This window comes from Chiloscyllium punctatum, unplaced genomic scaffold (assembly GCF_047496795.1).
Source record: "Chiloscyllium punctatum isolate Juve2018m unplaced genomic scaffold, sChiPun1.3 scaffold_150, whole genome shotgun sequence".
NCBI classification, from domain to species: Eukaryota; Metazoa; Chordata; class Chondrichthyes; order Orectolobiformes; family Hemiscylliidae; genus Chiloscyllium; species Chiloscyllium punctatum.
Genome location: NW_027309884.1, coordinates 69,194 through 95,596, shown reverse-complemented (window position 1 = coordinate 95,596; position 26,403 = coordinate 69,194). Strand labels below are relative to the sequence as shown.

General features: G+C 44.5%; 1 long non-coding RNA gene across 4 annotated transcripts in view; it reads right to left on the bottom strand.

Annotated features, from left to right (window-relative positions):
• Nucleotides 1–24,366, bottom strand: part of LOC140471669 (uncharacterized) — a 32,119-nt gene extending 7,753 nt beyond the window's left edge. For 2 of the 4 annotated variants that reach the window (XR_011957153.1, XR_011957156.1), the window contains exons 1-4: nt 24,282–24,366; nt 22,318–22,424; nt 15,918–16,006; nt 13,390–13,497 (exon numbers count right to left, since the gene is read on the bottom strand). This is a non-coding gene — a long non-coding RNA (uncharacterized lncRNA). Of the gene's footprint in view, nt 1–10,160; nt 10,200–12,943; nt 13,124–13,389; nt 13,498–15,917; nt 16,007–22,317; nt 22,425–24,281 lie in introns of all 4 variants that reach the window. The other 2 variants (XR_011957154.1, XR_011957155.1) reach the window with 2 other exon arrangements.
• Nucleotides 24,367–26,403: the final 2,037 nt, after the last annotated feature.

Below are 26,403 nucleotides of genomic sequence, written 5' to 3'. Positions count from 1 at the left end.
ACACAAGCTGGAAGAACAACACCTCATTTTCTACTTGGACATCCTGAACACCTCTATCAAATTCAATAATTTTAGGCCCTGAACTCTCCAATGTCCTAGCGCCCTAGCCTCTTAACCCACACACCAGTCCTTGTTATCATAGAGCATGCCATTACACACTACCTATGGTTCGCCACTAACAGTCCTCATAAACAGCTATTCACCCTCCCCCAGCCAGTTCGTTATCCACTCCGTTGTCCAACTGCTCCCATCTCTTTCTTTGGACTCTATCCCCACCTATCATGTACTCCTTAACCCCTACCTTCTGCATAAAAAGCGACATTTCTTTTCAGTCACATCGGCTCTGAGGAAGGCTCAGCGAATCCAAAATGTTAATTCTGATTTCTCTTCTCAGATGCTGCCAGACCTGCTGAGCTTTTCCAGTACCTTTTGGTTATTGTGAGATTTACAGCATCCGCAGCTCTTTTGGTTCTAATTTACCAGGAATTTCTAATTCAGGTCTAGCCACCTAAAACCGTGTGTTTATCAACATTCCCAGTCCATACAAACTCAATTTCTCTCCCAATCTCTGCTGTCTCTCTCATTCCCTTCACACTCACGGAGTACACCCGCACCATAGTGACAGTGCACCTGCACAGTTTATGGTCACATGTTGGCCCACTGGACCCACCCCTCATTCACTCCCATTGTCTGGAGGATCACATCAACTCTCCTATTGGTCTGAAGCTGCCATCAATCTCACCGGCCCCATTGTGACACGAGTTGTGCGCTCCTCCCAGGAGTATTGGAGGCTGAAGGGTGACCTTATAGAGGTTTATCAAATCATGAGGGGCATGGATAGGATAAATAGACAAGGTCCTTGCCCTGGGGTGGGGGTGTCCAGAACTAGCGGGCATAGGTTCAATGTGCGAGGGGAAATATATAAAAGGGATCAGAGGGTCAACTTTTTTCACAGCAGGTGGTGTGTGTATGGAATCTTCTGTCAGGGGAAGTGGTGGAAGTTGGTAAAACTAGACCATTTGGCATCTGGATGGGTGTATGTATTGGAAGGGTGTAGTGGGATGTGTGCCAAGTGTTGGCAAATGGGACGAGATTAAGTTCGGATATCTGGTCAGCATGGACTAGTTTGACCAAAAGGGCTGTTTTCATGCTGTATATCTCTATGGCTCTGCACTGGCATGAGCTTCAACATTCAGTGAAAGGGGGCAGTATCACAGAGTAGAGGGACTGGGGGCTATTCAGCCCATTGGGGCTGTACTCTCTCTCTCTCTGGAGATGGTGCCAGTCTGTCCCAACTCACCTCCCATTTGCCTGTAAGAAATCTGCTCCTAGTTGAAATCACTGCTTAACTTTCTGAGTTCCAAGGAGAATTATCCGACCTTCTGCTAACTCTCCACATAGAGAAACGTATCTTATTTTAATGTTTCAGTGTTATCGAGATGTACAGCACAGAAACCAACCGTTTGGTCCAACTTGTCCATGCCGATCAGATATTCTAAATTAATCTCGTCCCATTTGACAACACTTGGCCCATAACCTTCTAAACCTTTCCTAATCACTTACCCAATCTTTTAAATGTTGCCTTTTAAATGTTGCAATTGTTCCAGCCACCACACTTTCTCTGGCAGCTCATTCCATACACATAGCACGTTCAGCTTGAAAACAATGCCCCTCAGATCCCTTATAAATTGTTTTCCTCACTCCTTAAGCCTGTGCCCCATAGATTTGGACACACCTAACCTGTGAATAAGATCCTGGTTGATCACCCTATCCATGTCCCTCACAATTGTATCAACCACTGAGGTCATCTGTCAGCATCCGATGCTCCAGGGAAAACAGCCCCAGCCTATTCAGCCCATCCCTATATAGCTGAAACCCTCAACCCTAGTAACATCTTTGCACATCTTTTCTGAACCCTTTCAAGTTTCACAATATCATTCCGATAGCGGGGAAACCAGGACTGAAAGCAAAATTTCAGAAGTGGCTGAATCAATATGCTGAACAGCCACAAAATGCCGTCACAACTCGTGTACTCAATCCACTAACCAGTAAAGGCAAGGATACTAAACGCCTTCTTCACTACCCTGCCTATCTATGACTCCACTTTCAGGAACTATGAACCTGCACTCCAAGATCTTTGTTCAGCAACGCTCCTCAGGACCTTTCCATTAAGTGTATTAGTCCTGCCCTGATTTGATTTTCCAAAATGGAGCACCTCACATTTTTCTGAATTAAACTCCATCTGCCACTCCTTAGCCCATTTGTTTGAAGTCCCATTATAATCTGAGGTAACCTTCTTCCCTGTCCACTGCACCTCCAATTTTGGTATCTATGTAAAGTCACTGACCATGCCTCCTATATTCACATAGAAAACATTTACATAAATGAAGAAAAGCAGTGGACCCAGAAACGATCCTTACAGCATATTGCTCATAGAACATAGAACATTAAAACACAGTACAGGCTCTTCGGCCCTCAATGTCGCGCCGACCTGTCATACCAATCTGAAGCCCATTTAACCAACACTATTCCATGTACGTCCATTTGCTTGTCCAATAACGACTTAAATGTACTTAAAGTTGGTGAATCTACTACCGTTGCAGGCAAAGCATTCCATACACGGACTACTCTCTGAGTAAAGAAATTACCTCTGACATCTGTCCTATATCTATCACCCCTCAATTTAAAGCTATATCTCCTCGTGCTCGCCGTCACCATTCTTGGAAAAAGGCTCTCCCTGTCCACCCTATCTAACCATCTGATTATCTTGTATGTCTCTATTAAGTAACGTATCAACCTTCTTCTCTAACGAAAACAGCCTCAAGTCCCTCAGCCTTTCCTTGTAAGACCTTCCCACCATACCAGGCAACATCCTAGTAAATCTCCTCTGCACCCTTTCAAAGCTTCCACATCCTCCTTATAATGTGGGGAACAGAACTGTACACAATACTCTAAGTGCAGCCTCACTAGAGTTTTGTACAGCTGTAGCATAACATCATGGTTCCGGATTTCGATCCCCCTGTTAATAAAAGCTAAAACCCTGTATGCCTTCTAAACAACCCCGTCAACCTGGTGGCAACTTTCAAGGAAATGTGTACCTGGACACTGAGATCTCTCTGCTCATCTACACTACCAAGAATCATACCATTAGCCCAGTACTTTGCATTCCAGTTACTCTGACCAAAGTGAATCACCTCACACTTGTCCGCATTAAACTCCATTTGCCACCTCTCAGCCCAGTTCTGCAGCTTATCTAAGTCTCTCTGTAACGTACAACATCCTTCGTCACTATCCACAACTCCACCAACCTTCGTGTTGTCTGCAAATTTACTAATCCATCCTTCTACGCCCTCATCCAGGTAGTTTATGAAAATGACGAACAACAGTGGACCCAACGCCGACCCTTGCGGTACACTACTGGCAACTGGACTCCAGGATGAACGTTTCCCATCAATCACCACTGTCTGCTTTCAGCGAGCCAATTACTGATCCAAACTGCTTTATCTCCCACAATCCCATCCTTCCGCATTTTGTACAATAGTCTACTGTGGGGAACCTTATCGAACGCGTTGCTGAAATCCATATACACCACATCAACCGGTTTACTCTCACCTATCTGTTTGGTCACCTTCTCAAAGAACTCAATAAGGTTTGTGAGGCACGACCTACCCTTCACAAAACCGTGCTGACTATCCCTAATCAAATTATTCTTTTCTGGATCATATCTCTTATAACCTTTTCCAACACTTTACCAACAACTGATGTAAGGCTCACTAGTCTATAATTACCAGGGTTGTCTCTACTCCCCTTCTTGAACAGGGGAACCACATGTGCTATCCTCCAGTCTTCTGGCACTATTCCTGTAGACAATGATGATTTAAAGATCAATGCCAAGGCTCGGCAATCTCTACCTTGGCTTCCCAGAGGATCCTGGGATAAGTTCACTGGGCCAAATGGGTTTTATCTATTTTCACACTCTGCAAGATTTCTAATACCTCTTCCTCATGAGCCTTAATCCCACCTAGTCTAGTAGCCTGTATCTCAGTAATCTCAACAACATTGTCATTTTCTAAAGGGAATACTGTTGAAAAATATTCATTTAGTGCTTCCCCTATCTCCTCTGACTCTACACACAACTCCCCACTACTATCCTTGATTGGCCCTAATCTTATTCGTCATTCTTTAAATACCTATAGAAAGCCTTAGGGTTTACCCTGTTTCTATCCGCCAACAATTTCTCATGTGTCCTCCTGGCACTTCTGAGCTCTTTCTTTAGGACTTTGCTGGCTATTTTGTAACCCTCAAGCGCCCTAACAGACGCTTCACATCTCATCCTAACATAAGCCGCCTTCTTCCTTTTGAAGAGAGATTCCATTTCCTTTGTAAACCACAGCTCCTGCACTCTACAGCTTCCGCCCTGCCTGACAGGTATATACTTATCTCGGACAAATAGGACCTTTTTCTTGATCTTTGAGGGTCCCTATTCTCTGCCTGCTTACTCGTTTATCCTTAGTGTATTTCTGGAATCTCTGGATTCTCTGGGAACCTATTTCCCAAAGCTCTCTCATGTCCCGTTTTTGCTCTCCTGGTTTCCCTCGAGGAGACTCCGACTGCCCCTATACTCCTCCAGGAATTTACACAAACCCAGCTGTCTGCACCTGCCGTATCGCTCCTTCATTTTCTTGACGAGACTCTCAATTTCTCTCGACAGGCAGCATTCCCTACACTACCTATTAAGGCCTTAACAGGAACATACTGTCTGTGTACTCTCGTTGTTGCAGGCCTATGGACGCAATGGCAGATGAGGACAAAGAAGCAATCATTCTCAGTAAAGAGGTGGTGTTGGGAAAGATAACAGCCGAAAGGTAGATGGGTCTCCTGGCCGTGATGGAGTGCATCCCAGGGGACGTTAACAGATGGCAGTGGGTAAATAGCAAATGCACTCGTGATAATTCACTAAAATTTGCTGGACTCTGGGACAGATCTGACAGATTGGCAAGCTACAAATGTGATGCGAATATTTTAAAATGGACCTGTTAGCATAACTTCTTTGGTGGGGAAAATGCCTGATCTCTTAAGGAAGAAATAGTGAGCTATGTGGATAGAAATTATCTCATTGAGCAGACACAGCATCGATTCATGAAAGGTAGACTTCACTAAGATGAGTGGTAGAGCAATGTGTGCCGAGGCCACTGTAAGTCTGCACAGGGATACAGATAGGCTATGTGAGTGGGTAAGGATCTGGCAGATGAAGGACAAGATTGGGAAACGTGAAGTCATCCCTTTTGGTCAGACTAACAGCAAACTGATGATGAAATGGTGAAAACTTGCAGCATGCTGCTGTGCAGAGGGAGCTGGGTGTCCTTATGCACGAATCACAGCAAGTTGGTTTTCAGGTACAGCAGGTAATTAAGACAGTGAAGGGAATATTGTCCTTCATTGCTAGAGGGATGGTTATGCTGCAGCTGTACAGGGTGCTGGGGAGGCTACACCTGGAGTACTGTGTACAGGTTTGGTCCCCTTACATTCGCAAAGATGTACTGACACAGGAGGGAGTGTAGAGGAGGGTCACTAGTTTCAGTCAGGATTTCAGAGGGTTGGCGGATGCAGAGAGATTGAGGAAACTGGTAGTATGCTCATTGGAATTTCGAAATATGGGAGGTTGGATGGGAAAAAAAATAAAATTATGAACGGAGTAGATAAGATAGAAGCAGGGAGGTGATTTCCGCTAGGGGTCACTTAAACTAGGGAGCAGAGCATCAAAATAAGGGGGTATCAGATTTAGGACTGAGTTCAGGATGGACTTCTTCAGCTAAATCTGTGAATCTGTGGAATTTGCTGCTGAGTGCAGCAGTTTAGGTTATCGACTTGACTATCGTTAGGTCAAAAGGTAGATTTGTGAACAGGAAAGGAATTAAGGGTTATGGTGAGAGAACAGGAAAGTGGAGCAGAGGCCATGAAAAGATCAGCCCTGATCTTATTAAATGGAAGAGCAGGCTTGAGGGGCCATGTAGCCTACTCCTGCTCCTCTTTCTTATGTTCTTATGTTCCCACTTTCCAGCCTGGGAATAGCAAAGGAATACCTTGTACTGTCAAAATTCGCCTTTGTCCAATTTAGAACACCATTTAGATCTGGTCTATTATTTTCTGTAACTATTTTAAAACTAGTAGAATTATCAAAGAACCCTGACAGCGTGGAAGTAGGCCATTCAGCTCATCACAACCACACGGACCCTCAGAGACTCCTACCTTACCACTGCATTCCCCATGGCTAATCCACCTAGCGTGCACATCCCTGAACAATATGGGCAATTCAGCCTGGAATATCCACACAACCTGCATATCTTTAGATAATGGGAGGAAACCAGAGCAAATAGACGAAACCCACGCAGTTAGTAACAACAAGGTGATGATCCCTTTCTTATTTCCCAGTTCCACCAAAATAACTTCACTGGACGTACTCCCAGGAATATCCTCCCTCAGCACAACTGTAATGCTACCTCTAAACAAAAAGGCCACTCCGCCTCCTCTCATGTCCCCCTTCCTATCCTTCCTCTTGCATCGATACCCTGGAACATTACGCTGCCAGTCGTACCCATCTCTGAGTAACGTTTCTGTAATACTCATGATATCCCAGTGCCACATTCAAAACCATACCCTGAGCCCATCTGCTTTCCCTGTCCGGCCTCTTGCATTGAAGTAAATGTAGTGCAACTTGTCAGTTCCACCTGGTTCTGTGCCTTGCCCTTGCCTGTCTTGACTGTCTGACTTCTGAACTGTACCAGCCTCAGACTTACCTCTTTTCTCACTATCTCTTTGGGTTTACCCTCACTGGATTAATGCCACCTGAGTAACACTAGCAAATCTCCCTGCCTGGATATTAGACACTTTCTAATTCAGGTACAATCCATCCTTCTTATGCAGGTCAACTCTACTCCAGAGGAGCTTACAATGATCAAAAGATGTGAATCCTTCTGCCCTACACCAGCTCCTTAGCCAATCATTCATCCCCTCCATCCTGCTATTCCTACTCTCACTAGCATGTAGCACCAGAAGTAATGCAGATATTATGGTCGAGGACCTACTTTTTTATATTCCAGGCTAATTTGCTATATTCTCTCATCAGGACTTCATCTCTTCCCCTTCCTATGTCATTGGTACCAATGTACAATGACCTCTCACTGGTCATTCTTCCCTTTGAGAATATTCTGCTACCTGTCCGAAACATCCTTGATCCTGGCACCAGGGAGGTACCACCCCATTCTGATGTCTGTCAGCTACAGAAAGGGCAGTCTGTGCCCAACTACAGAGTCCCTTATCATCCTTGAGCGTTTGGAATCCGATATACCTCTCATTATAGTTGAGCCAGTCTCAGTAGCAGTAACTTGGCTGTCAGTGCAAAATTCCCCTGAGAGTCTATGACCACCTACATTATCCATAATAGTATACTTGTTTCAGATGGGGATAGCCACAGGAGACTCCTTCTCTACCTACCTCCCTCTCCTACCTTTCCGAGAGGTAACCCATCTACCTGACTGTATCGGCAGTTTTTCGGCCTGAAACTGCCACCTATCACACATCCTGACTTTTGTAAATTCTTCATTACCATTAAGCACCGCTCCATCTAATCCATGTGATCCAAGAGGATTTGCATCACTTCCTGTAGGCTATCCTCAGGATCATTCAAACTCCCCCTACTCTCCTCCAGGAAGTGCACATCACTGTACGAATGGCCATCTCTGCAGCTTAATCTGTAGACCCAGAAAAAGGCAGAGTCTTACAGCTTTACAAAAGACTACTCTCGAATACATTAGTACCTGTATTTTACATTTAAAACATTCAACCAAAAGATCATAACAGAGGCACTTAAACTAGTAAACACTCACCCTACTGAATGTTGCAGATTTGAAAAAGTAAAACAGAGTAAGATTTACCTTTGAAGAGACTGAAACCCACTGAGCTGATCCCCGGCTGTGAGTCACAGACATACAGCACGGAAACAGACCCTTCAGTCAAACTCGTCCATACCGACCAGTTTTCCGAACCTAATCTCGTCCCATTTGCCAGCACTTGGTCAATATCCCTCTAAACCCTTCCTATTCATATACTCATCCAGATGCCGAATAAATGTTGCAATTGTACCAGCCTTCACAACTCCCTCTGGCAGCTCATTCCATAAACACAACACCGTCGCATGAAAAAGTTGCCCCTTAGGTCCCTTTTATATCTTTTCCCTCACGCTAAATCTATACCCTCTAGTTCTAGACTCCCCCACTCCAGTGAAAATCCCTTGTCTATCTATCTGATCCATGCTCATGATTTTATAAACCTTTGAGATCACTCCTCAGCCTCTGACGCTCCAGGGAAAACAGCCCCAGCCTGTACAGCCTATCCCTATATCTCAAATTCTCCAACCCTAGCAACATCCTTATAAATCTTTTGTGAACCTTTCAAGTTACACAACATCTTTGTGATAGGTGGAGAACAGAATTGCGCACAATATTGCAAGAGTGGCCAAACCAATGTCCTGAACAGCCGCAACATGACCTCCCAACTCTCTTACTCAATACTCTGACTAATCAACGAAATCATACCAAACACCTTCACTATCCTATCTACCTGCACCTCTACTTTCAGGGAGCTATGAACCTGCACAGCAAGGTCTCTTTGTTCAGCAACACTCCCCAGGACCTGACCATGACGTGTATCAGTCCTACTAAGCTTTGCTTTTCCAAAATGCAGCACCTCGCACTTATCTGAATTGAACTCCATCTGCCACTCCTCAGCCCATTTGCCTATTTGATCAAAATCCCATTGAAATCTGAGGTAACCTTCTTCACTGTCCTCTACACCTCCAAGTTTGGTGCCATCTACAAACTTACTAACTATACCTCCCGTGTTCACATCTAATTCATTTATATAAATGATGAGAAGTAGTGGACCCAGCACGATCCTTGTGGCATTCCACTAGTCACAGGCCTCCAGTCTGAAAAATAATCATCCATCACCACCACCCTCTGTCTTCTGCCTTTGAGCCAGTTCTATATCCAAATGGCTACTTCCGTGAGATCTAACCTTGATAACCAGTCTCCCATGGGGAACCTTGTCGAACACCTTACTGAAGTCCATATAGATCACATCTACTACTCTTCTCTCATCAATCCTCTTTGTTACTTCTTAAAAACCAGATCGAGTATGTGACACATGATTTCCCATGCAGAAAGTTATGCTGACTATCCCTAATCAGTCTGTGCTTTTCCAAATACACGCAAATCCTGTCGCTCAGGGCTCCCTCCAACACCTAGTCTAGCACAGCATCTGTAGTTCCTGGGCTTGTCCAAACTGCCTTCGTTAAATAGTAGCGCCGTATTAACCAACCCGCAGTCTTCTGGCACCTCAGCTGTGACTATCAATAATACAAAAATCTCAGCAAGAGGCCCAGAAATCACTTCCCTCGCTTCCCACAGAATTTTAGGGTACAACTGATCAAAGCCTGGGGATTGATTCACCTTTATGCGTTTCCAGACATCCCGTACTCTGTAGTATGGACATTTTTCAAGATGTCACCATTTATTTCCCCACATTCTACATCTCCCGTGTCCTTCTCCACAGTAAATACTGATGCAAAATATTGCATCTTGATAAAACAAACGAGGGCAGGACTTACACTAATTAAAAGTAAGGCTTTGAGTAGTGATATGGAACAAAGAGACTGAGAGGTACAGGTCTTCTTAGTCTGTGTCACATGTAGACAGAGTGATTAAGAAGGTGGTTAGCACACTTATCTTCATTGCTCAGACCTCTGAGTACCAGAGTTGGGAATTTAGGTTGAGGCTGTACAGGATGCTGGGGAGGCCTCTTCTAGAATACTGTGTCCAGTTCTGGTTGTGCTGTGATAGGAAGGATATTATTAAATTGGAGCGGATTCGGAAGAGACTAACCGGGATGTTGCCATGAATGGAGGGATTGTGTCACAAGGAGAAGCTGGATAGGCTGGGATGCTTTTTCACTACAGCGTAGGAGGTTGAGGGATGACCTTAAAGGATTATAAAACCATGAAGCGTGTAGATAAGGGGGAGGGGGGGATTCAAGACCTGGGTGCATACAATTTGAAAATAGAGGAGAAAGGTTTAAAAAATAAATTGGGGATTTATTTTTACCTTTACATGTGTGAAGTGAACTCCCAGAAAAAGAAGCAGCTGTGAATACAATTACAATGTTTAAAAGACATTTAGACAAGTCCATAAATAGGAAATATTTGGATGAATGTGGACCAAGCGGAGGCAGGTGCGATTAGATTAGTTGGGAATTATGGTCAACACGGACTGGTTTAACCACAGGGTCTGTCTCTGTTCTGTATCATTTTAGGACTCAAACTCTCGCTATCTCTGAATTCCTCCATGCTCACAACTCCCCAGATCACTGTCACCTCATCCAGACTAAACTCTTCCTTATCTCTAGAAATCCTCTCTCGCCTCAGAACCATCACTATCTCTGGTATCACAAGCATCTCTGTAACATCCTCCAATTGCCTCCCATCTCATCACCCACCCTCACGATCTCTAATCTTGACAACCCCCACAAATCTGTCCTTCTCCACAGTAAACACTGATGCCACTCGTTTAGTATCCCCCCAACAACCCCATCTCCTGTGTCTTCACACATAGGCTGCCTTGCTGATCTTTGAGGTGGCCTATTCTCTCTCTAGTGACCCATTTGCTCTTAATGTATTTGTAAAAACCCTTTCCCTATTCGCCAAAGCGGTCTCCTGTCCCCTTTTTGCCTTACCGATTTAACTCTTAAGTATATACCACTTGCCTTTATACTCAAAGGATGTTTGTGATTTTTGGATTGGAATAAATGCGAAATATTACATCTTGATAAAACAAACGAAGGCTGGACTTACACTGATTAAAAGTTGGGCCTCGGATAGTGATATGGAACAAAGAGACCGAGGGGTTCAGATCTTTGAACTATGTGTCACATGCAGACAGGGTGGTTCAGAAGGGGTTTAGCACATTTGCCTTCATTGCTCAGATCTTTGAATATAGGCGTTGGGACATTATGTTGAGGTTGTACAGGATGTTGGGGAGGCCTCTTCTGGAATACTGTGCCCAGTTCTGCTTGTGCTGTTATAGGAAGGATATTATTAAATCGGAGCAGGTTCAGAAGAGATTTACCAGGATGGTGATGGGAACGGAGGGATTGAATTATAAGCAGAGTCTGGATAGGTTGGGTCCTTTTTCACTGGAGCACAGGAGGCTGAGGGGTGAACTTATTAGAGGTTTATAAAATCCTGAAGAGTTTTGGTAATGTGAACAGCAGGTGCCCTTTCCAGGAGGGGGCGCGATTCAAGATTGGGGACATCCTTTTCTCAAATTAAAAAGTAAGGCTTTAAAAAGAAGTTCCGATGTTATTTTTTGTTTTTGCACAAGAGTGGTTCACATGTGGAATAAACTTGCAGAGGACGTGGTAGATGTGAATGCAATTACAATTTCAGGGTGGCACAGTGGCTCAACGGTTAGCACTGCGACCTCTCAGCACCAGGGACACAGGCTCAATTCCTGTATTGGGTGACTGTCCATGTGGAGTTTGCATATTCTTCCCCATGTCAGCGTGTGTTCCTCCAGGTGCTGCCGTTTCCTCCCACAATCCACAGATGTACAGGGTAGGTGACCTGACCGTGCTCAATTGCCCATAGTGTTCAGGAATGATTGGGTTGAGTGAATTAGTCGGGGTAAATGTAGAGCAAAAGGGTAGGGGAATGGGATTCTAATAGGAAAACAACATTTGGACCCGTATATCAACAGGGAATGCTAGGATGGACTTGGACCAAGTGGAGGCAGGTGCGATTAGTTCAGTTCGAATTTATGGTCGACACGGACTGGTTGGACCACATGTTCTGTGTCGATGCTGTGTAACTTTATGACTCGTTACCTCTGTAAATTCCTCAATGTTTGGAACTCTCCCTATCAGTGCCATCTCATCCAGCCTTACAAATATTCCTCATCTCTATAATTCCACTCCAGCCTCAAAATTCAAAAACCTCTATCACAAATATCTCTATCTCTGTAACATCCTCCATCCTCACAATCCTTTCCAACTTGCATCTCCTCCAGCTTCATTATCCTCCCCATGTCTAATCCCCTCCAGTCTCTCAAAGCTCTGCTATATGTGCCTTTCTTTATTTCCAGCTTTCAGGATGCCCAATGTTTATTTCTCACTTGATGATTGCCCTTTACAATTCCTGCGCTGAGCTTCTGAATTTCCTCTTAAATCTCTGCGTCTCACTTTCCTCCCAAGAAAATCGACCAATCATGTGTCATCTATTCTAGTATCACCGTTTCTGACCTGATGTCCAATGGAGCCTGTCATATTCCTATAATAAACATCTCAGCGGTCTACAGAACAGAAAAACGCTCTGGTGGTCCATCGAATCTGAGAGAAAGAAAACTACGACTGAAAACTACCACCATACTATTAACCTCCTCTATTTTCCAGTACATGTGGAAAAGTGTCATCTATCATGGCATAGCAAGTGCACACTAAATACATCTCAAATGATTTCGGGATTTGTGTCTCCCACCCTCACAGACAGTGAGGTTTAGTGCAAGTGTTGCTCGATGATGACATCACCCACAGGAACACAGAGCAGCTGGGTCTGTGCAAACCAGAGTTTGCCCACACATTGGGAAGGATGGCAGGGTCCCTGAGAGGGGGCACAGGAGAGTTACCAGGATGGTTCAAGGAATGGGGGATTTTAGTTGCAGGGACATGGGTGTTGTTAATACATATCAAGAATATCCATCTACAATAGATGGACTCTTGTTCTCAACCTCTCCCCTTGCCTGGGCTGTGGTAACCTTCAGGTTAAACCACCACCAGACATCTCTCCCTAATGAGAGAGCAGCCCTATGGCCTGGTAGGACAATGCTGACTTTACCTTTTACACAGTGATGCCACTGTGCATCGGAGGTGGAGAGAGGGAATGCTGAAGGTGGTGGATGGGACACCACTCAGGCACAGTGCTTTGTCCTGGAGGATGTTCGCTTTCTTTAATACTGTTGAGGGCTGCACTGATGAAGGCAAGTGGAGAATGTTCCAACACGATCCTGATGTGTACCTTATAGAGAGCAAACAGACACTGGGGAATCAGGGGTTTGGGGAAACTGAGGTGTTCTCGTTGTAGCAAAGGAAATTGAGGGGAGCTGAGAGACAAGTGCTTACAAAACATATACAACAGGATGTTAAACCTTGCACTCATCAACTCATCATAAAAGGATTACTGGACACATATTGAAGATTTTGGGGAGATCTATTGAGGGACGGTTTGATTCAAAGGAGAATTTTTATGCAGAAAATGGAATTGAGCTGGAACAAAATACTCACACACAGTGCAAATATCCAGGTCCTGAGGTCCTGATGAATGGAGTAATTCAATCAGAGTTTGGCATTACAGTTACTGAGATTGCCATCTGAATATCCACCTGTAGTATCCTGTAATACAAATTTATAAAATCTGTCACTGTCAGTTCAGGTTAGAAACTCACACCATCCCCTCCTCCTGGTCCAGGATGACTGTACATATTACCCCTTGTGGAGGTCAGTAGTCAGTTCAGGGGGAAATCTGTGTGGGTTTCTATGATTTTCCAACTTGGGACTTCATGTGACTGAACAGGGCAGATCTTTGACACATGGGACAGAATGTTCCAAGTGTCAGTGAGATTTGGAGAGCAGGATTTCCTTCCTTTTCTTTCCTTCCGTTCTGCCGCTGTGCCTCATCAATAAGACATGGGGGGGGGGGGTGAAAGGCTCATGCAGCTCGATGGGCAAGTTGTCTCCATTCTGACCAAAGGGCAGCAAGATCCTCCCAGTCATTCCAAAGAGTCTCTCTGAAAAGACAGCAACTCAGCATGCTTCACACTGCCCGGTGCTCCCTGGAAAGATTTAGAAGAATGAGGGGGGAGTCTCCTAGAAAATGTAGAACAGTAAAATTCCAAAAGGATTATAAACAGTTTACAGAGATGGATTCGGAGAAGTGGACAAGTTGGTAAATGGAGCATAACTTGGGATAATGTGAAGTTGTTCATTTTGGAGGAGGTAATAAAAGAACAGAGGACTATTTAAATGGTGGAAACTGTAGAAAGCTGCAACACAAAAGGGACCCAGGGGGTAACTGTGCAGGAAACACAGAAAGCTAGCACACAGTTACAACAGGTCATCAGGAAGGGGAATGGAATATTATTCCTGATTTCAGGGGATTTGCAGTATAAGAGTTTGGAGTATATACCTGAGAGCCACTTTATATATGCGAGTGAGACCACATATGGAGTAATGAGAGAAATTTTGGTCCCTTTATTTAAGGAAATACATCACTTCATCGGAAGCATTCAGAGAAGATTTACTGGGATGATCCCTGGTTTGCAGGGACTATCTTTTAAGAAAAGGCTGAAGAAGTTGGGACTGGACTCATTGGATTTGGGGGAGAATGAGAGGCGATCTTATTGAAACATAGGCTTATTAAGGGGTATGTCAGGGTAAATACTGAAAGGATGTGTCCCATCATGAGGGAACCTAGAACCAGATTCTGGGTCAGTTGCAGAATCAAGGGTTCTGTTTTAGATTTGTCAACTTTAATGCAACACAGACATGGGTAAGGGGTTTCAGTAGCAATGGAGCTGGGGTGAGGTGGAGAAAAGCAACATTTTAGAGATTGGAGTTCCTGGTGTTTGCAAGTGTGTAGATGTCTGATCAGAAGGTTACCTTGGGGTCAGAATATGAGAGCAATATTGTTAAGTTCTGCCTCAGGCATTTCCCAGTAAGAGGGAGGGGCTGAGCAGTAAGGGAAAGTAATTTGTAATAGCAACTGAAGGCAATGGGTTTAACCATTGCAGTGTTTCAGTGGAGGAAATTGCAGCCAATCGAGTGGTAAGCAGTTTGATGAATGAGTAACAGTGGAGCAATGGAGAGGGATGATCGGGAGAGAGAGCTGGGCATCGTCAGTGTACATGTGAAACCGATACGATGTCACCTCCTGGCAGTATGTAGGTGAGATACAGGAGGGGACAAAGATAGATCCTGGATGGACACCACATATGAGGAATTCAGAAAGGAAAGGGAGAGTGGAGATGGAGCAGGATTTTCCAACAACCTTGAGGTCAAGTATTAGTTCTTAGCAGAATTGGAGAGAAGGACATAACCAGAAAAGACAGACAGGACAACGAACAATATTTGTGAATTGGGGAGGGGGAGTGATGAGGAGGGGCCCGACTCCAAAACTGCTATTTCTACATCAGTGACATCACCCAACTCCACCCTAGTCTCAGCTCATTTACTGAAATACTCGTCCATCCTTGTGTTATCTCCAGACTACGTTATCCAAACACAGTCCTGGCCAGCCTCCCACATTCAACTTACATATAATCTCAAGAGTATCGAAAACCCTCCTGCCCGAGTGCTCACTTGTACCAAAACTTGTTGATTCATCAAAAGGCTCCTTCCAAGCAACAATTTAAAATTCTCTCCCTTGATGTAATTCCTGGCTGTGAACATCCCTGTCTCCCTGCACCACACAACCTGAGAGACCTCGACAACTCATTTTCTTTCAGACTCCCAAAGATGCATTTATGTATTGCTTCACCAGTCTGGCTGTTTCGACACGGTCAAGGGAACAAAGTCTGGAATTCGCACCCTGACCCTCTCAGACTTGCTTTCCTCCTTTAATGTATTCCTGAAAACCTGCTTATTTGGCAATACTTTTGATCACCTGACCTAATATCCCCATCTGTGGCCTTATGTCAGAAATTCTCAATTTCTGTGAAATTATAAAAATGATAAAAATACAAACCGTTGTTGATTTGCACACACATTGTCAACTCTACACTGTCACTGAGTGAATAATCTGTAACATCTCTTACCCAAGTCACCACACCAACTGCAGCTGTACAAGGAAGTCAAACATCACCCTCTCCACAGGCAATGGGGCTTTGGCATTAATCACTGGTGTCTGTGGAGAGAGAAACACATAGTTGATATTTCAGGGAGTGCTAAATGCATTACAGGAAGTGAGAATGTTGCAGAATTTGATGGTCAGAAATGGAAGGAAAATGCACTCTTTTGTTGCAAAAAAGATTTATTCACTGGCAAAGATACTGTGGAAAATTTAGTCGTTGAGAGAGCAGCACATTGTCAGGGGTTGGGCAGCAGAGGAAAATTAACTTACAAAAGGTCTGTGAAAGTAACAGTAAAACACTAAACAAGCCAAACAGCCTGTGCCCAAAGACTTTAACTCCCTTCCCGCTCCACCAAAGATATGCAGGTCCTGGGCCATCTCCACCGCCAAATCCCAGGCATCTGATGCCTGGATGAAGAACGCCTCATCATCTGTGTTCAGATCCTCCAATCACATGGGATCAATGTGGATTTCACCAGTTTCCTCATTTCCACTCCACCCACCTTATCCCAGATCCAGCCTTCCAACTCGGCACTGCCCTTTTGACCTGTCCTACGTTTCCATCTTCCTTCCCACCAATCAGCTGCTGCCTGACCTGCTGTGCTTTTCTAGCATCACACTCTTTGACATTGAAAACATCCTGACTCTGACACTGTGTAAATCCTGCCGTATCACTCCCTGCCAAGGAAGGCTGTGCATGCGTCCCCCTACAGCTTGCCCCTCTCAAAGTTGGCAGCCACACACATGTCCCGTGGATCACTGCCCCCAATAAAGATGGCGGCGATCACTCACACCTTTCACCATTTGAAGCATTTTCCCGTTTGCCACAAACACAGGCCTGGGATTTTCAAATTTGTGTTTTCCGATGTGCACTAAGTTCTGTAAAACGTCTCAGCCCGTTCCATTAAAATTTCCTTCTCTTCCTGATCAATATGTCTTTCCTTAACCATGCCCTGCACCTTCACACATTTCCAATGCCTTGATCACAACATCACAGTGCTGCCAGTGAAGCTTTATTCCTGATGAAGGGCTTTTGCCCGAAACGTCGATTTTGCTGCTCCTTGGATGCTGCCTGAACTGCTGTGCTCTTCCAGCACCACTAATCGAGAGGCTTATCACGTGGTTGAGTGTAGCCACGCCCCTCATTCACTCAGACCAACCGGCACTACCTTGTCTTTCAGCCCCGTCCCCATCCTTTTATTGGTCCTGCACTGAGATCAATCACCAGAGGCCCTTTGTGGGCTGGAGCATGCTCAGTGCTTCCTGCTTTTGCTGCTGTTTATCAGGTATAAGAGAGAGAGTGTTCATTCCTGTTTCTCCTAATGTCAGACATTAACAACAACGACCTGCATTGTATGGAGCCTTTCACACTGACAAATCTCCTAAAGTGCTTCACGAATGCTGGAAATGTTGATTAAAGAGAACAACTTTAAGATACATCTTTGAGGAGTATAGAGGGGGTTGGGAAGGATATTTAAGAGATTTTTAGATCAGACAAACCGTCTAAAGAGCAACCCACCCAGACCAATTCCCCTACATCTAACACGACGGGCAATTTAGCATGGCCAATTCACCTAACCTGTACATTTTTGGACTGTGGGAGGAAACCGGAGCACCCGGAGGAAACCCACGCAGACACTGGGAGAATGTGCAAACTCGACACAGACAGTTGCCTGAGGTGGGAATAGAACCCGGGTATCTGGCGCTGTGAGGCAGCAGTGCTAACCACAATGCCACCGTGCCGCCCATCTGCAACTCTGTCCTCTGCAGCTCCAATCATGGAGTGATGTCTGTGGAGAACAGCTTACGACGGAGACAGTTAGTGGCTAACCGTAGTTTAGCAACCCCATGTCCTAGCCCCCCTACCCCACACACCAGTCCTTGTTCTCACAGCCTGTCATTACACACTACCTATGGTTAGCCACTAACAGTTTCCACTAACAGCTAGTAGCCCTCCCCCAGCTAGATCGTTATCCACTCCTTTATCCAACCCTTCTTCTCGCTCTATTCCCACCTATCCTTTAATCCTTACATCCTCCCCTAAACCCTTCCCTCTGCATATAAACCAACATTTTTTTCTCTCAGTATCAGTTCTGAGGAAGGGACACTGGGTCTGAAATGTTAACTCTGATTTCTCATCACAGATACTGCCAGACCTGCTGAGCTTTTCCAGAACCTCCTGGTTGTTTTTTCTGATTTACATCTTCCACAGTTTTTTGGTTCTAATTTACCGGGAGTTTGTAATTCAGGTCCAACAGCCTCTGTCCCAGTCTCTGCTGTCTCTCCCAACCCCACCCAGTGACACGGCACCTGCACAGCTCATGGACCTGTGTCATCTTGCTGGCCACACCCCTCATTCACTCCCATTGGCTGCAGGACCACACAGACTCTCCTCCCATTGGTCTGGAGCTGCCGTCAATCAGCCAGGCCCCATTGTGATGAGAGTGGAGGGCTAATCCCTCTCTCTGCCCTGGGATGAGCTTCATCATTCACAGTGAATGGGGCAGTACCACAGAGCACAGGGCCTGGGGGCTATTCAGCCCATTGGGGCTGTACTCTCTCCCTCTGGAGATGCTGCAAATCTGTCCCAAATCCCCTCCTATTTGCCCACAGCCCCCCAAATCTTTCCTTAAAAATTAAAATTCCAAGTCTCTTTCAGAATACCTGCTGAATCTGCGTCATTCAGACTGTTCCAGATGCTCAGAACTTACTGAGTACAATAATGTTCACATTTTCACTTTGTATTATTTGCCAATTACTTGAAAGTAGTTACTAAAAGTTATGACAGTGTTAACAATTCCTCTCTCTCCTCAAATTCAAGACCTTGGAACCAAATCTGCACCAGGTCAAAATCACTGCTTCACCTTCTCAGCTCCAAGGACAATTATCTGTGCTTCAGCTTGCTCTCCACAAAAGAGGAATGCATCTTAGTTTATTAACGTCATAGACATATACAGCACAGAAACAGAACTTCGGTCCAATTCATCCATGCCAACTAGGAATCCTAAACTACTGGAGTCCCATTTGCCAGCTATTGGCCTGTATCCATCAAAACCCTTCCTGTTCACGTACCCAATCGGATGCCTTTTAAATGTTGTGATTTTATCAGCCTCCACTACTTCATCTGGCAGCTCATTCCATACACACACCACACTCAGCTTGAAAACGTTGCCCTTAGATTCCTTTTAATCGTTGCCCTCTCAACCATGTGCTCCAGTTTTGGACCCATCTAACCTCAGGAAAAAGAACCCCGTCTGCTCACCTTATCCATGCCCCTCGTGATTTTATAAATCTCCATGAAGTCACCTCTCAGTCTTGGACTCTCCAGGGAAATTAACCCCAACCTATTCAGCCTCTCCCTGTAGCCCAAATCCTCCAAACCTGGCAACGTTTTTGTAAATCTTGTCCGAACCTTTTCACGTTTCACAACATCCTTCCCAGAACAGGGAAAATCAAACTGAAAACAGAATTCGAGAAGTGGCTTAATCAATGTATTTTAAATGTTGTAATTGTACTCTCCTTCACCCCTTCCCTTGGCAGCTCACTCCAAACATGCACTGCCCTCAAACTGTCCAACTCTGGCAAAGTCCTTGCAAACATTTTCTGAAATGTTTCAAGTTTCACAACATCATTCCTGGAACAGGGAGATTGGAACTGAAAACAGAATTCCAGAAGAGCCTTAATCAATGTCCTGTACAGCAACAACATGACGGAGAGCAGAACAAACGCTGCATTCACTCCCTTACCTACCTGTGACTCTACTTTCAAGGAACTATGAACCTGCACTCCAAGGTCTCTTTGTTCAGCAACACTTCCCAGGACCTTACCAGTAAGTGTATAAGTCCTGCCCTGATTTGTCTTTCCAAAATCCAACAGCTAACATTTATCTCAATTGAACTCTATCTGCCATTCCTTGCTCCACTGGCCCATCTGATCAAGATCCTGTTGTATTCTGAAATAACCTTCTTCGCTGTCCACTCCACCTCCAATTTTGGTGTCTTGTGTAAAGCTACTAACCATATCTCACATATTCACATCCAAGTCATTTATATAAGGACCCAATAATTGATCCTTGTAGCACACTGCTGCTCACAGTCCTCCAGTCCACAAAGCAAATCTCCATCATCACCCTCTGTCTCCTACCATCAAGCCAGTTTCGTACCCAAATGGCTTGTTCCCCTTCATTCCATGTTATGTAACCCTGCTAACCAGTCTGCTTTGTGGAATCTTGTCGAATGTCCATATAAACAACGTTCACAGCCTGGTTTAATCAATTTTCTTTGTCACTTCAAAACATTCAGTCAAGTTAGTGAGACACTATTGTGCACGTACAAAGCCACATTGAGAGCAGTCAATAATTATTCCTTACTTTTCCAAATAGATGGATATCCTGTCCCTCAGAATCCTTTCCAACAACTTGCCTGCCACTGACTTCAGGCTCACTATTTTCTTGTTCCATGGCCTCTCCTTACCACCTTTTTAAAATAATGGCACCTCATCTGTCGCTATCAATGATACAAATACCTCAGGAGAGGCCCAACAATCACTTCCCTAGATTTCCAGAAAGTTCCGGGATACATCTGATCAGGTCCCAGGGCTTTATTCAACTTGATGCAATTCAAGACATCCAGTAACACCTCCACTGTAACATGGATACTTTTCAAGTTCTCTCTGTTTATTTCTCCAAACTCTCGAGCTTCCATATCTTTCTCCAGTAAAAATGACGTGAAATATTTCCATATCTTTCCCACCCCTGGTGGTTCCATAGACAGCCTCGTTAATCTTTAAGGGGTCCTATTCTCTGGTCCAGTTAATCTTTTGTCTGTGATATATTTGTTTGATCTCTTTGGATTCTACTTAAACCATTTCCTGAAGCTATTTCATGTCAAACAGCATCAGCAGCAAGCAACAGAGCTAAACGATCCCACAACCAATAGATCAGATCGGAGCTCTGCAGTTCTGCCACACCCAGTTGTGAACGGTGATGGACAATTAAATAACTCACTGGAGGAAACATCACAGATATCCCCACCCTTACCGGTGAAGGGGTCTCACACGCCCACGCACCAGATAAGATGACAGCATTTGCAGCAATCTTCAGCCAGAAGTGCAAAGTGGGATGATCCATCTCAGCCTTCTCCAGTGATTTCCAACATCACAGATGTGAGTTTTAAGCCAGTTTGATTCAGTGAGAATAACATCAAGAAATGGTTAAGTAGTGCAAAGGCTACGGGCCCTACCAATATTCTGGCAATAATACTGATGGTTTGAGCTCCAGAACTTGCCACCCACCAAGCTAAGGACCGCTCCAGCCCTGGCATCTAGCGACAATGTGGAACCTTGCCCAGGGATGTTCAGCACAAAAACACAGGGCAATGCAACCCAAGCAATTTCCATCTATCAGTCCACACTTGATCAGCAGTAAAGTGATGGAAGATGTCATCAACAGGGGTACCAAGCAGCATCTGCACAGCAATAGCCAGCTGAGTGACACTCATTTTAGGCTCCACCAGGGTCACTCAGCTCCCGATTGTGTTACGGCCCTGATTCACAACCTGACAACCAGCTGAATCCCAGAGGTGAGGTGAGGGTGACAGCCCAGTCCCACTCCAAGATCACTATTTCTAGCTGATTCTACCCTTGTCTCAGCTCATATACTGTCATCCACCTTGTGTTATCTCCAGACGTCAGTATCCAAACACACTCCTGGCCAGCTTCCCACATTCAATCTCCCTGTAATCTTAAGAAAAACTAAATCTCTGCTGCCCAAGTACTCCCTCGTACCAAAACTTGTTGATCCATCACAAGGCTCCTATTCATAATCAACAACATAGAGCCACAGAGATGTACAGAATGGAATCAGACCCTTCAATCCAACCCGTCCATGCCAACCAGATATTCCAACCCAATTCCGTCCCACCTGCCAGCATCCGGCCCACATCCCTCAATTTAAAATTCTGACCCTTGATTTAATTCCTGATTGTGATCATCCCTAGCTTGCCGCATCAGACCTCCGTGAAGACCTCGACAACCCATTCTGTTCGAGACTCCCAATGATCTATTAATTCATTACTTCACCTGTGTGGCTGCTTTTACAGTTGCCAAAGCATCATTTTCTGAAATTCGCAGCCAAAACCTCACAGGTCTGCTTTCCTCCTTTAAGACATTCCTCAAAGCCTGCTTATTTGGCAATGCTTTTGGTCACCTGACCTAATACCATCAGTCTCTGACCTTATGTCTAAAGTTCCCAATAATATTTTTGTGAAATTATAAGCATGATGATAAAACTACAAACTGTTCTTGATTTGGACATTACCTTCAAATCATCACTGTTGCTGTAATGAATACTCTGTAATATCTCTTACCTAACCACATTGTGGGAGTACCTTCACCACACAAACTGCAGCTGTACAAGAAAGTCAAACATCACCCTCTCCACAAGCAACAGGACTTTGGCATTAATCACTGGTATCTGTGGAAGGAGAAACACAGTTGATGTTTCAGGCAGTGCAAAACAGATTACAGGGAATGAAAATGGTGCAGAATTTGATAGTCCGAAATGGAAGGAAAATACACTTGCTTATTGGAAAAAAGAATTCTTGAGTGTCAAAGATTTTCCAGAAAGAAAATTAATAAGCAGCACATGGTCAGGGGCTGGGCGGCAGAGAAAAATTAACTTACAAAAATGTCTGTAAAAGTAATCGTAAAATACGAAACAGACCAAAAATACACCCATTGTTTGATACTGAGCAAGCTAGATATTGACAAAGTGCTCATAAGGGAGCCCAGAGATGAAGTAGAGCTGTAGAAGCTGTTATGATCCCACAGTCATAGAGACGTATTGCACCGACACAGACCCTTCGGTTTAACTCATCCATGCCAACCCGGTATCCGAACCTAGTCTATTCCCATTTGCCAGCACTTGGCCCATATCCCTGTAAACGCTTCCTAATCATATCATGTGTCTATTTAGATGCCTTCAATAAGTTTTAATTGTACTAGCCTCCACCACTTCCTCTGGCAGCTCATTCCACCCACTGCATGAAAGAGTTGTTCTTTAGCCCCCTTTGAATTTTTGCCCCGTTAACCCTAAAGCAATGTCCTCTACTTTTGGACACCACTACTCCAGGGAAAACACCTTGTTCATTTACCCTGTTCATGCTCCTCATGATTGTATAAATCTCCATAACATCACCGCTCAGCCTATGGCACTCCAGGGAAAACAGCCCCAGCCTTTTATGCCTCATCCTGTAGCTCAAATCCTCCAACCCTAACAACATCCTTGTAAGTCTTTTTTGAAACCTTTCAAGTTTCACAGCACCCTTCTGATAGGAGGCAGGCCAGAATTGCACACAATATTCCAAAAGTGGCCTAATGAATGTCCTGTACAGCAACATGACCTCCCACATCCTATATTCAATGCTCTAGCCAATAAAGGAAAATACACTGAACACCTTCTTCATCATCCTATCTACCTGCAACTTGACTTGGAAGTACTGTGAACCTGCAGTCCAAGGTCTCTTTGTTCTGCAAACGTCTCCAGGGCCTTTCCATTCAGTGCATAAGTCCTGGGCTGAAAAACGTATTGCTGGAAAAGCACAGCAGGTCAGGTAGCATCCAAAGATCGGGATAATCGACATTTCGGGCATGAGCCCTTCTTCAGGAATTCTGAAGAAGGGCTCATGCCCGCAATGTCGATTCTCCTGATCTTTAGATGCTGCTTGACCTGCTGTGATTTTCCAGCAACACATTTTTGAGCTCTGATCTCCAGCATCTGCAGTCTTCACTTTCCCCTAGAGTATAAGTCCTGCCTTGACTTGCTTTTCCAAAATGCAGCATCTCACATTTATCTAAATTAATCCGTATCTGATCAATATTTCACTGTAACCTGAGGTAACCTTCTTCCCTATGCACAATACCTCCAATTTTGATTGACCTGCAAACTCAGTTACGATAGCAAGTCCTTTAAATGAATGACGAAACAAATCCAGAAATAAACATCCATTTCTCTGTGTTTGAATGTGCTCTGTGTAAATCCTGCCCAATGACTCTGTACCAGAGAAGGGCTGCACATGCGCCTGGCTGCACCTTGCCCCCTACAAAGATGGCGGCTGCGCACGTGTCCAGTGAATCGTTGCCCCGAATAAAGATGGCGGCGCTCACTCAGGCCTGCAGCCGCGCTGAGGCAATTTCCCTTTTACTACAAACACGGGACTGGGAAGTTCAAATTTGTGTTTTCCGACGTGCACAACATGCTTGTAAAACCTCTCCCCTCATAGCAATACAGTTTTTCTCCCGTTTCCCTCTGTTTATTTGTTTCTTTCCTTACCGTATCCTTTCGCTCCATAACTTCCGGAAAATTCATTACAGCGACTCTCCGCTGCGCGCGAGGGTAACCACGTGGTTTAGTCTAGTTCTGCCCCTAGTTCACTTTGATTGGTTGGAGGACCAACCTCCCCTGGTCCTCCAGTTCCGCCCACCGTCCTTTCATTGGTCCGGTGCTGACATCAATCACCCCTGGTCCCTTTGTTGGCTGGAGCATGCACTGTGCGTCCTGCTTTCGCTGATATGTTGGATAATGTGATGGGAGAGTTCACTGAGGGGAAGGATCCCTTTGTGTGAGCTCTGCAGTAGATTTCCATTATTCATGGAGGGAATTCCCTTCCCACTCATGACTGCATAGCTGTGATTGATGAACCAACGCCATCTGAACCAGTACATAAACACACCATTTTCACAACATCTGAGATCTTCAGCACATTGTATCACACTCTTCTTTGGAGATAAAAAAAGCATGAAATGGAGCCTCAAGGAATCAGAACAGGAATAGGGCATTCATTCCCTTCGGCTTGTTCCCCCATTCTATCAGATCATGGCTGGGCCAACCCAGACCTCAACACCTCTTTTATGCTTGATCCGCATATCCCTCAACTGCTCAATATTTCAAAAATCTATCTGGCCTCTTTTAGAATAATTTGAGACAGAATCATAAATTCCCTACTGTGTGGAAACAGGCCCTTCAGTCCAACAAGTCACACTGACCCTCTGATGACTAACCCAACCAGATCCATTCCCCTTCCACATTTAACTTGCACAATTTTTTGGGCTAGAAAATTCTAGCCATTCACTGAGAAAAAAATTCTTTACATTTTTTACAAAATGAATGTTCCCTTATGTAATGTTTAGTTTGAGACTTCATTGGTGCTAGAAGATCGAGTCAACATCTACCCTGTCAAGCTCCTCAGAACCTTGTTTCCATAAGATCACCCCTTATATTATGTGGGTGGCACAGTGGTTAGCACTGATATCTCACAGTGCCAAAGACCTGGGTTTAATTCCTGCCTCAGGTGACTCTCTGTGTGGAGTTTGCACGTTGTCTGCGTGGGTTTCCTCCGGGTGCTCCGGTATCCTCCCACAATCCAAAAAAAGTGCAGGTTAGGTGAATTGGCAATGCTAAATTGCCTGTAGTGTTAGGTGAAGGGGTGAATGTTGGGGAATGGATCTGGGTGGGTTGTGCTTCGTCAGATCGGTGTGGACTTGTTGGGCCAAAGTGCCTGTTTCCACACTGTATGTAATCTGTTTGTCGAGATTCTATTGAATAATGACCTAACCTGTTTAGCTATTCTTGATAGGTCAACCTTTTCATCCTTGAAGCGGCTAGCTGAATTTTTTTTGAATTGTCTCCAATACTGGTTTATCCCTTATTAAATATGGGAACTAACATTGTGTACAGTACTCCAAGTGAGGTCTCAGCAACAGCCAGTGTGGTTAACCAATCCTCACTCCATGCAAATAGGTTACCCCTGACACAGTGAGCTCCTGTATTATGCAATTAACTTTTCTATAGCACCTTATCATATGCATTTTTTAAAACCCAAATACAGAACATCATTGGATTGCCCTTTATCAGCCCTGCTTGTTATCTCCTAAATGAACTGTTGCAAATTTGTCATAGTGTCTCTTTCACAAAACCCAGTCTACAATGTTAAATGATAAGCTTTTCTAAATGTCCTGCTATTTATTACTTTAATATTCGACTCTGCCATATTACAAACACAGACATTAAACTAACTATAGTTTCCTGATTTCTGTCTCCCTTCCCTTCTTGAACAGGTGCATCAATCCACTGGATTTTTCCTGTATCCCCTGATTCTGGAATATTCCAATTGATGCCTTGAATATCTCTGCAGTCAGTTGCCCTAAAAGTGTTTGATCCAGGCCATTAGGTCCTGTCTGCCATTAGTCCTATTAGTTGGTCAATACTTTGTCCCCTGTGACAAAACTGTTATAACATTTTTCTACCCATGATTAACTTGCTTATTTGCTACCTTTAGGATGATAACGGTATCCTCCTTCATGAAGATCAATGTAAAATATAGGTTTAAATTATCTGCTGTTTCCTTGTACCCATGATCAATTCCACAGTCAGAACCTCCAAGGGTTCGATGCTG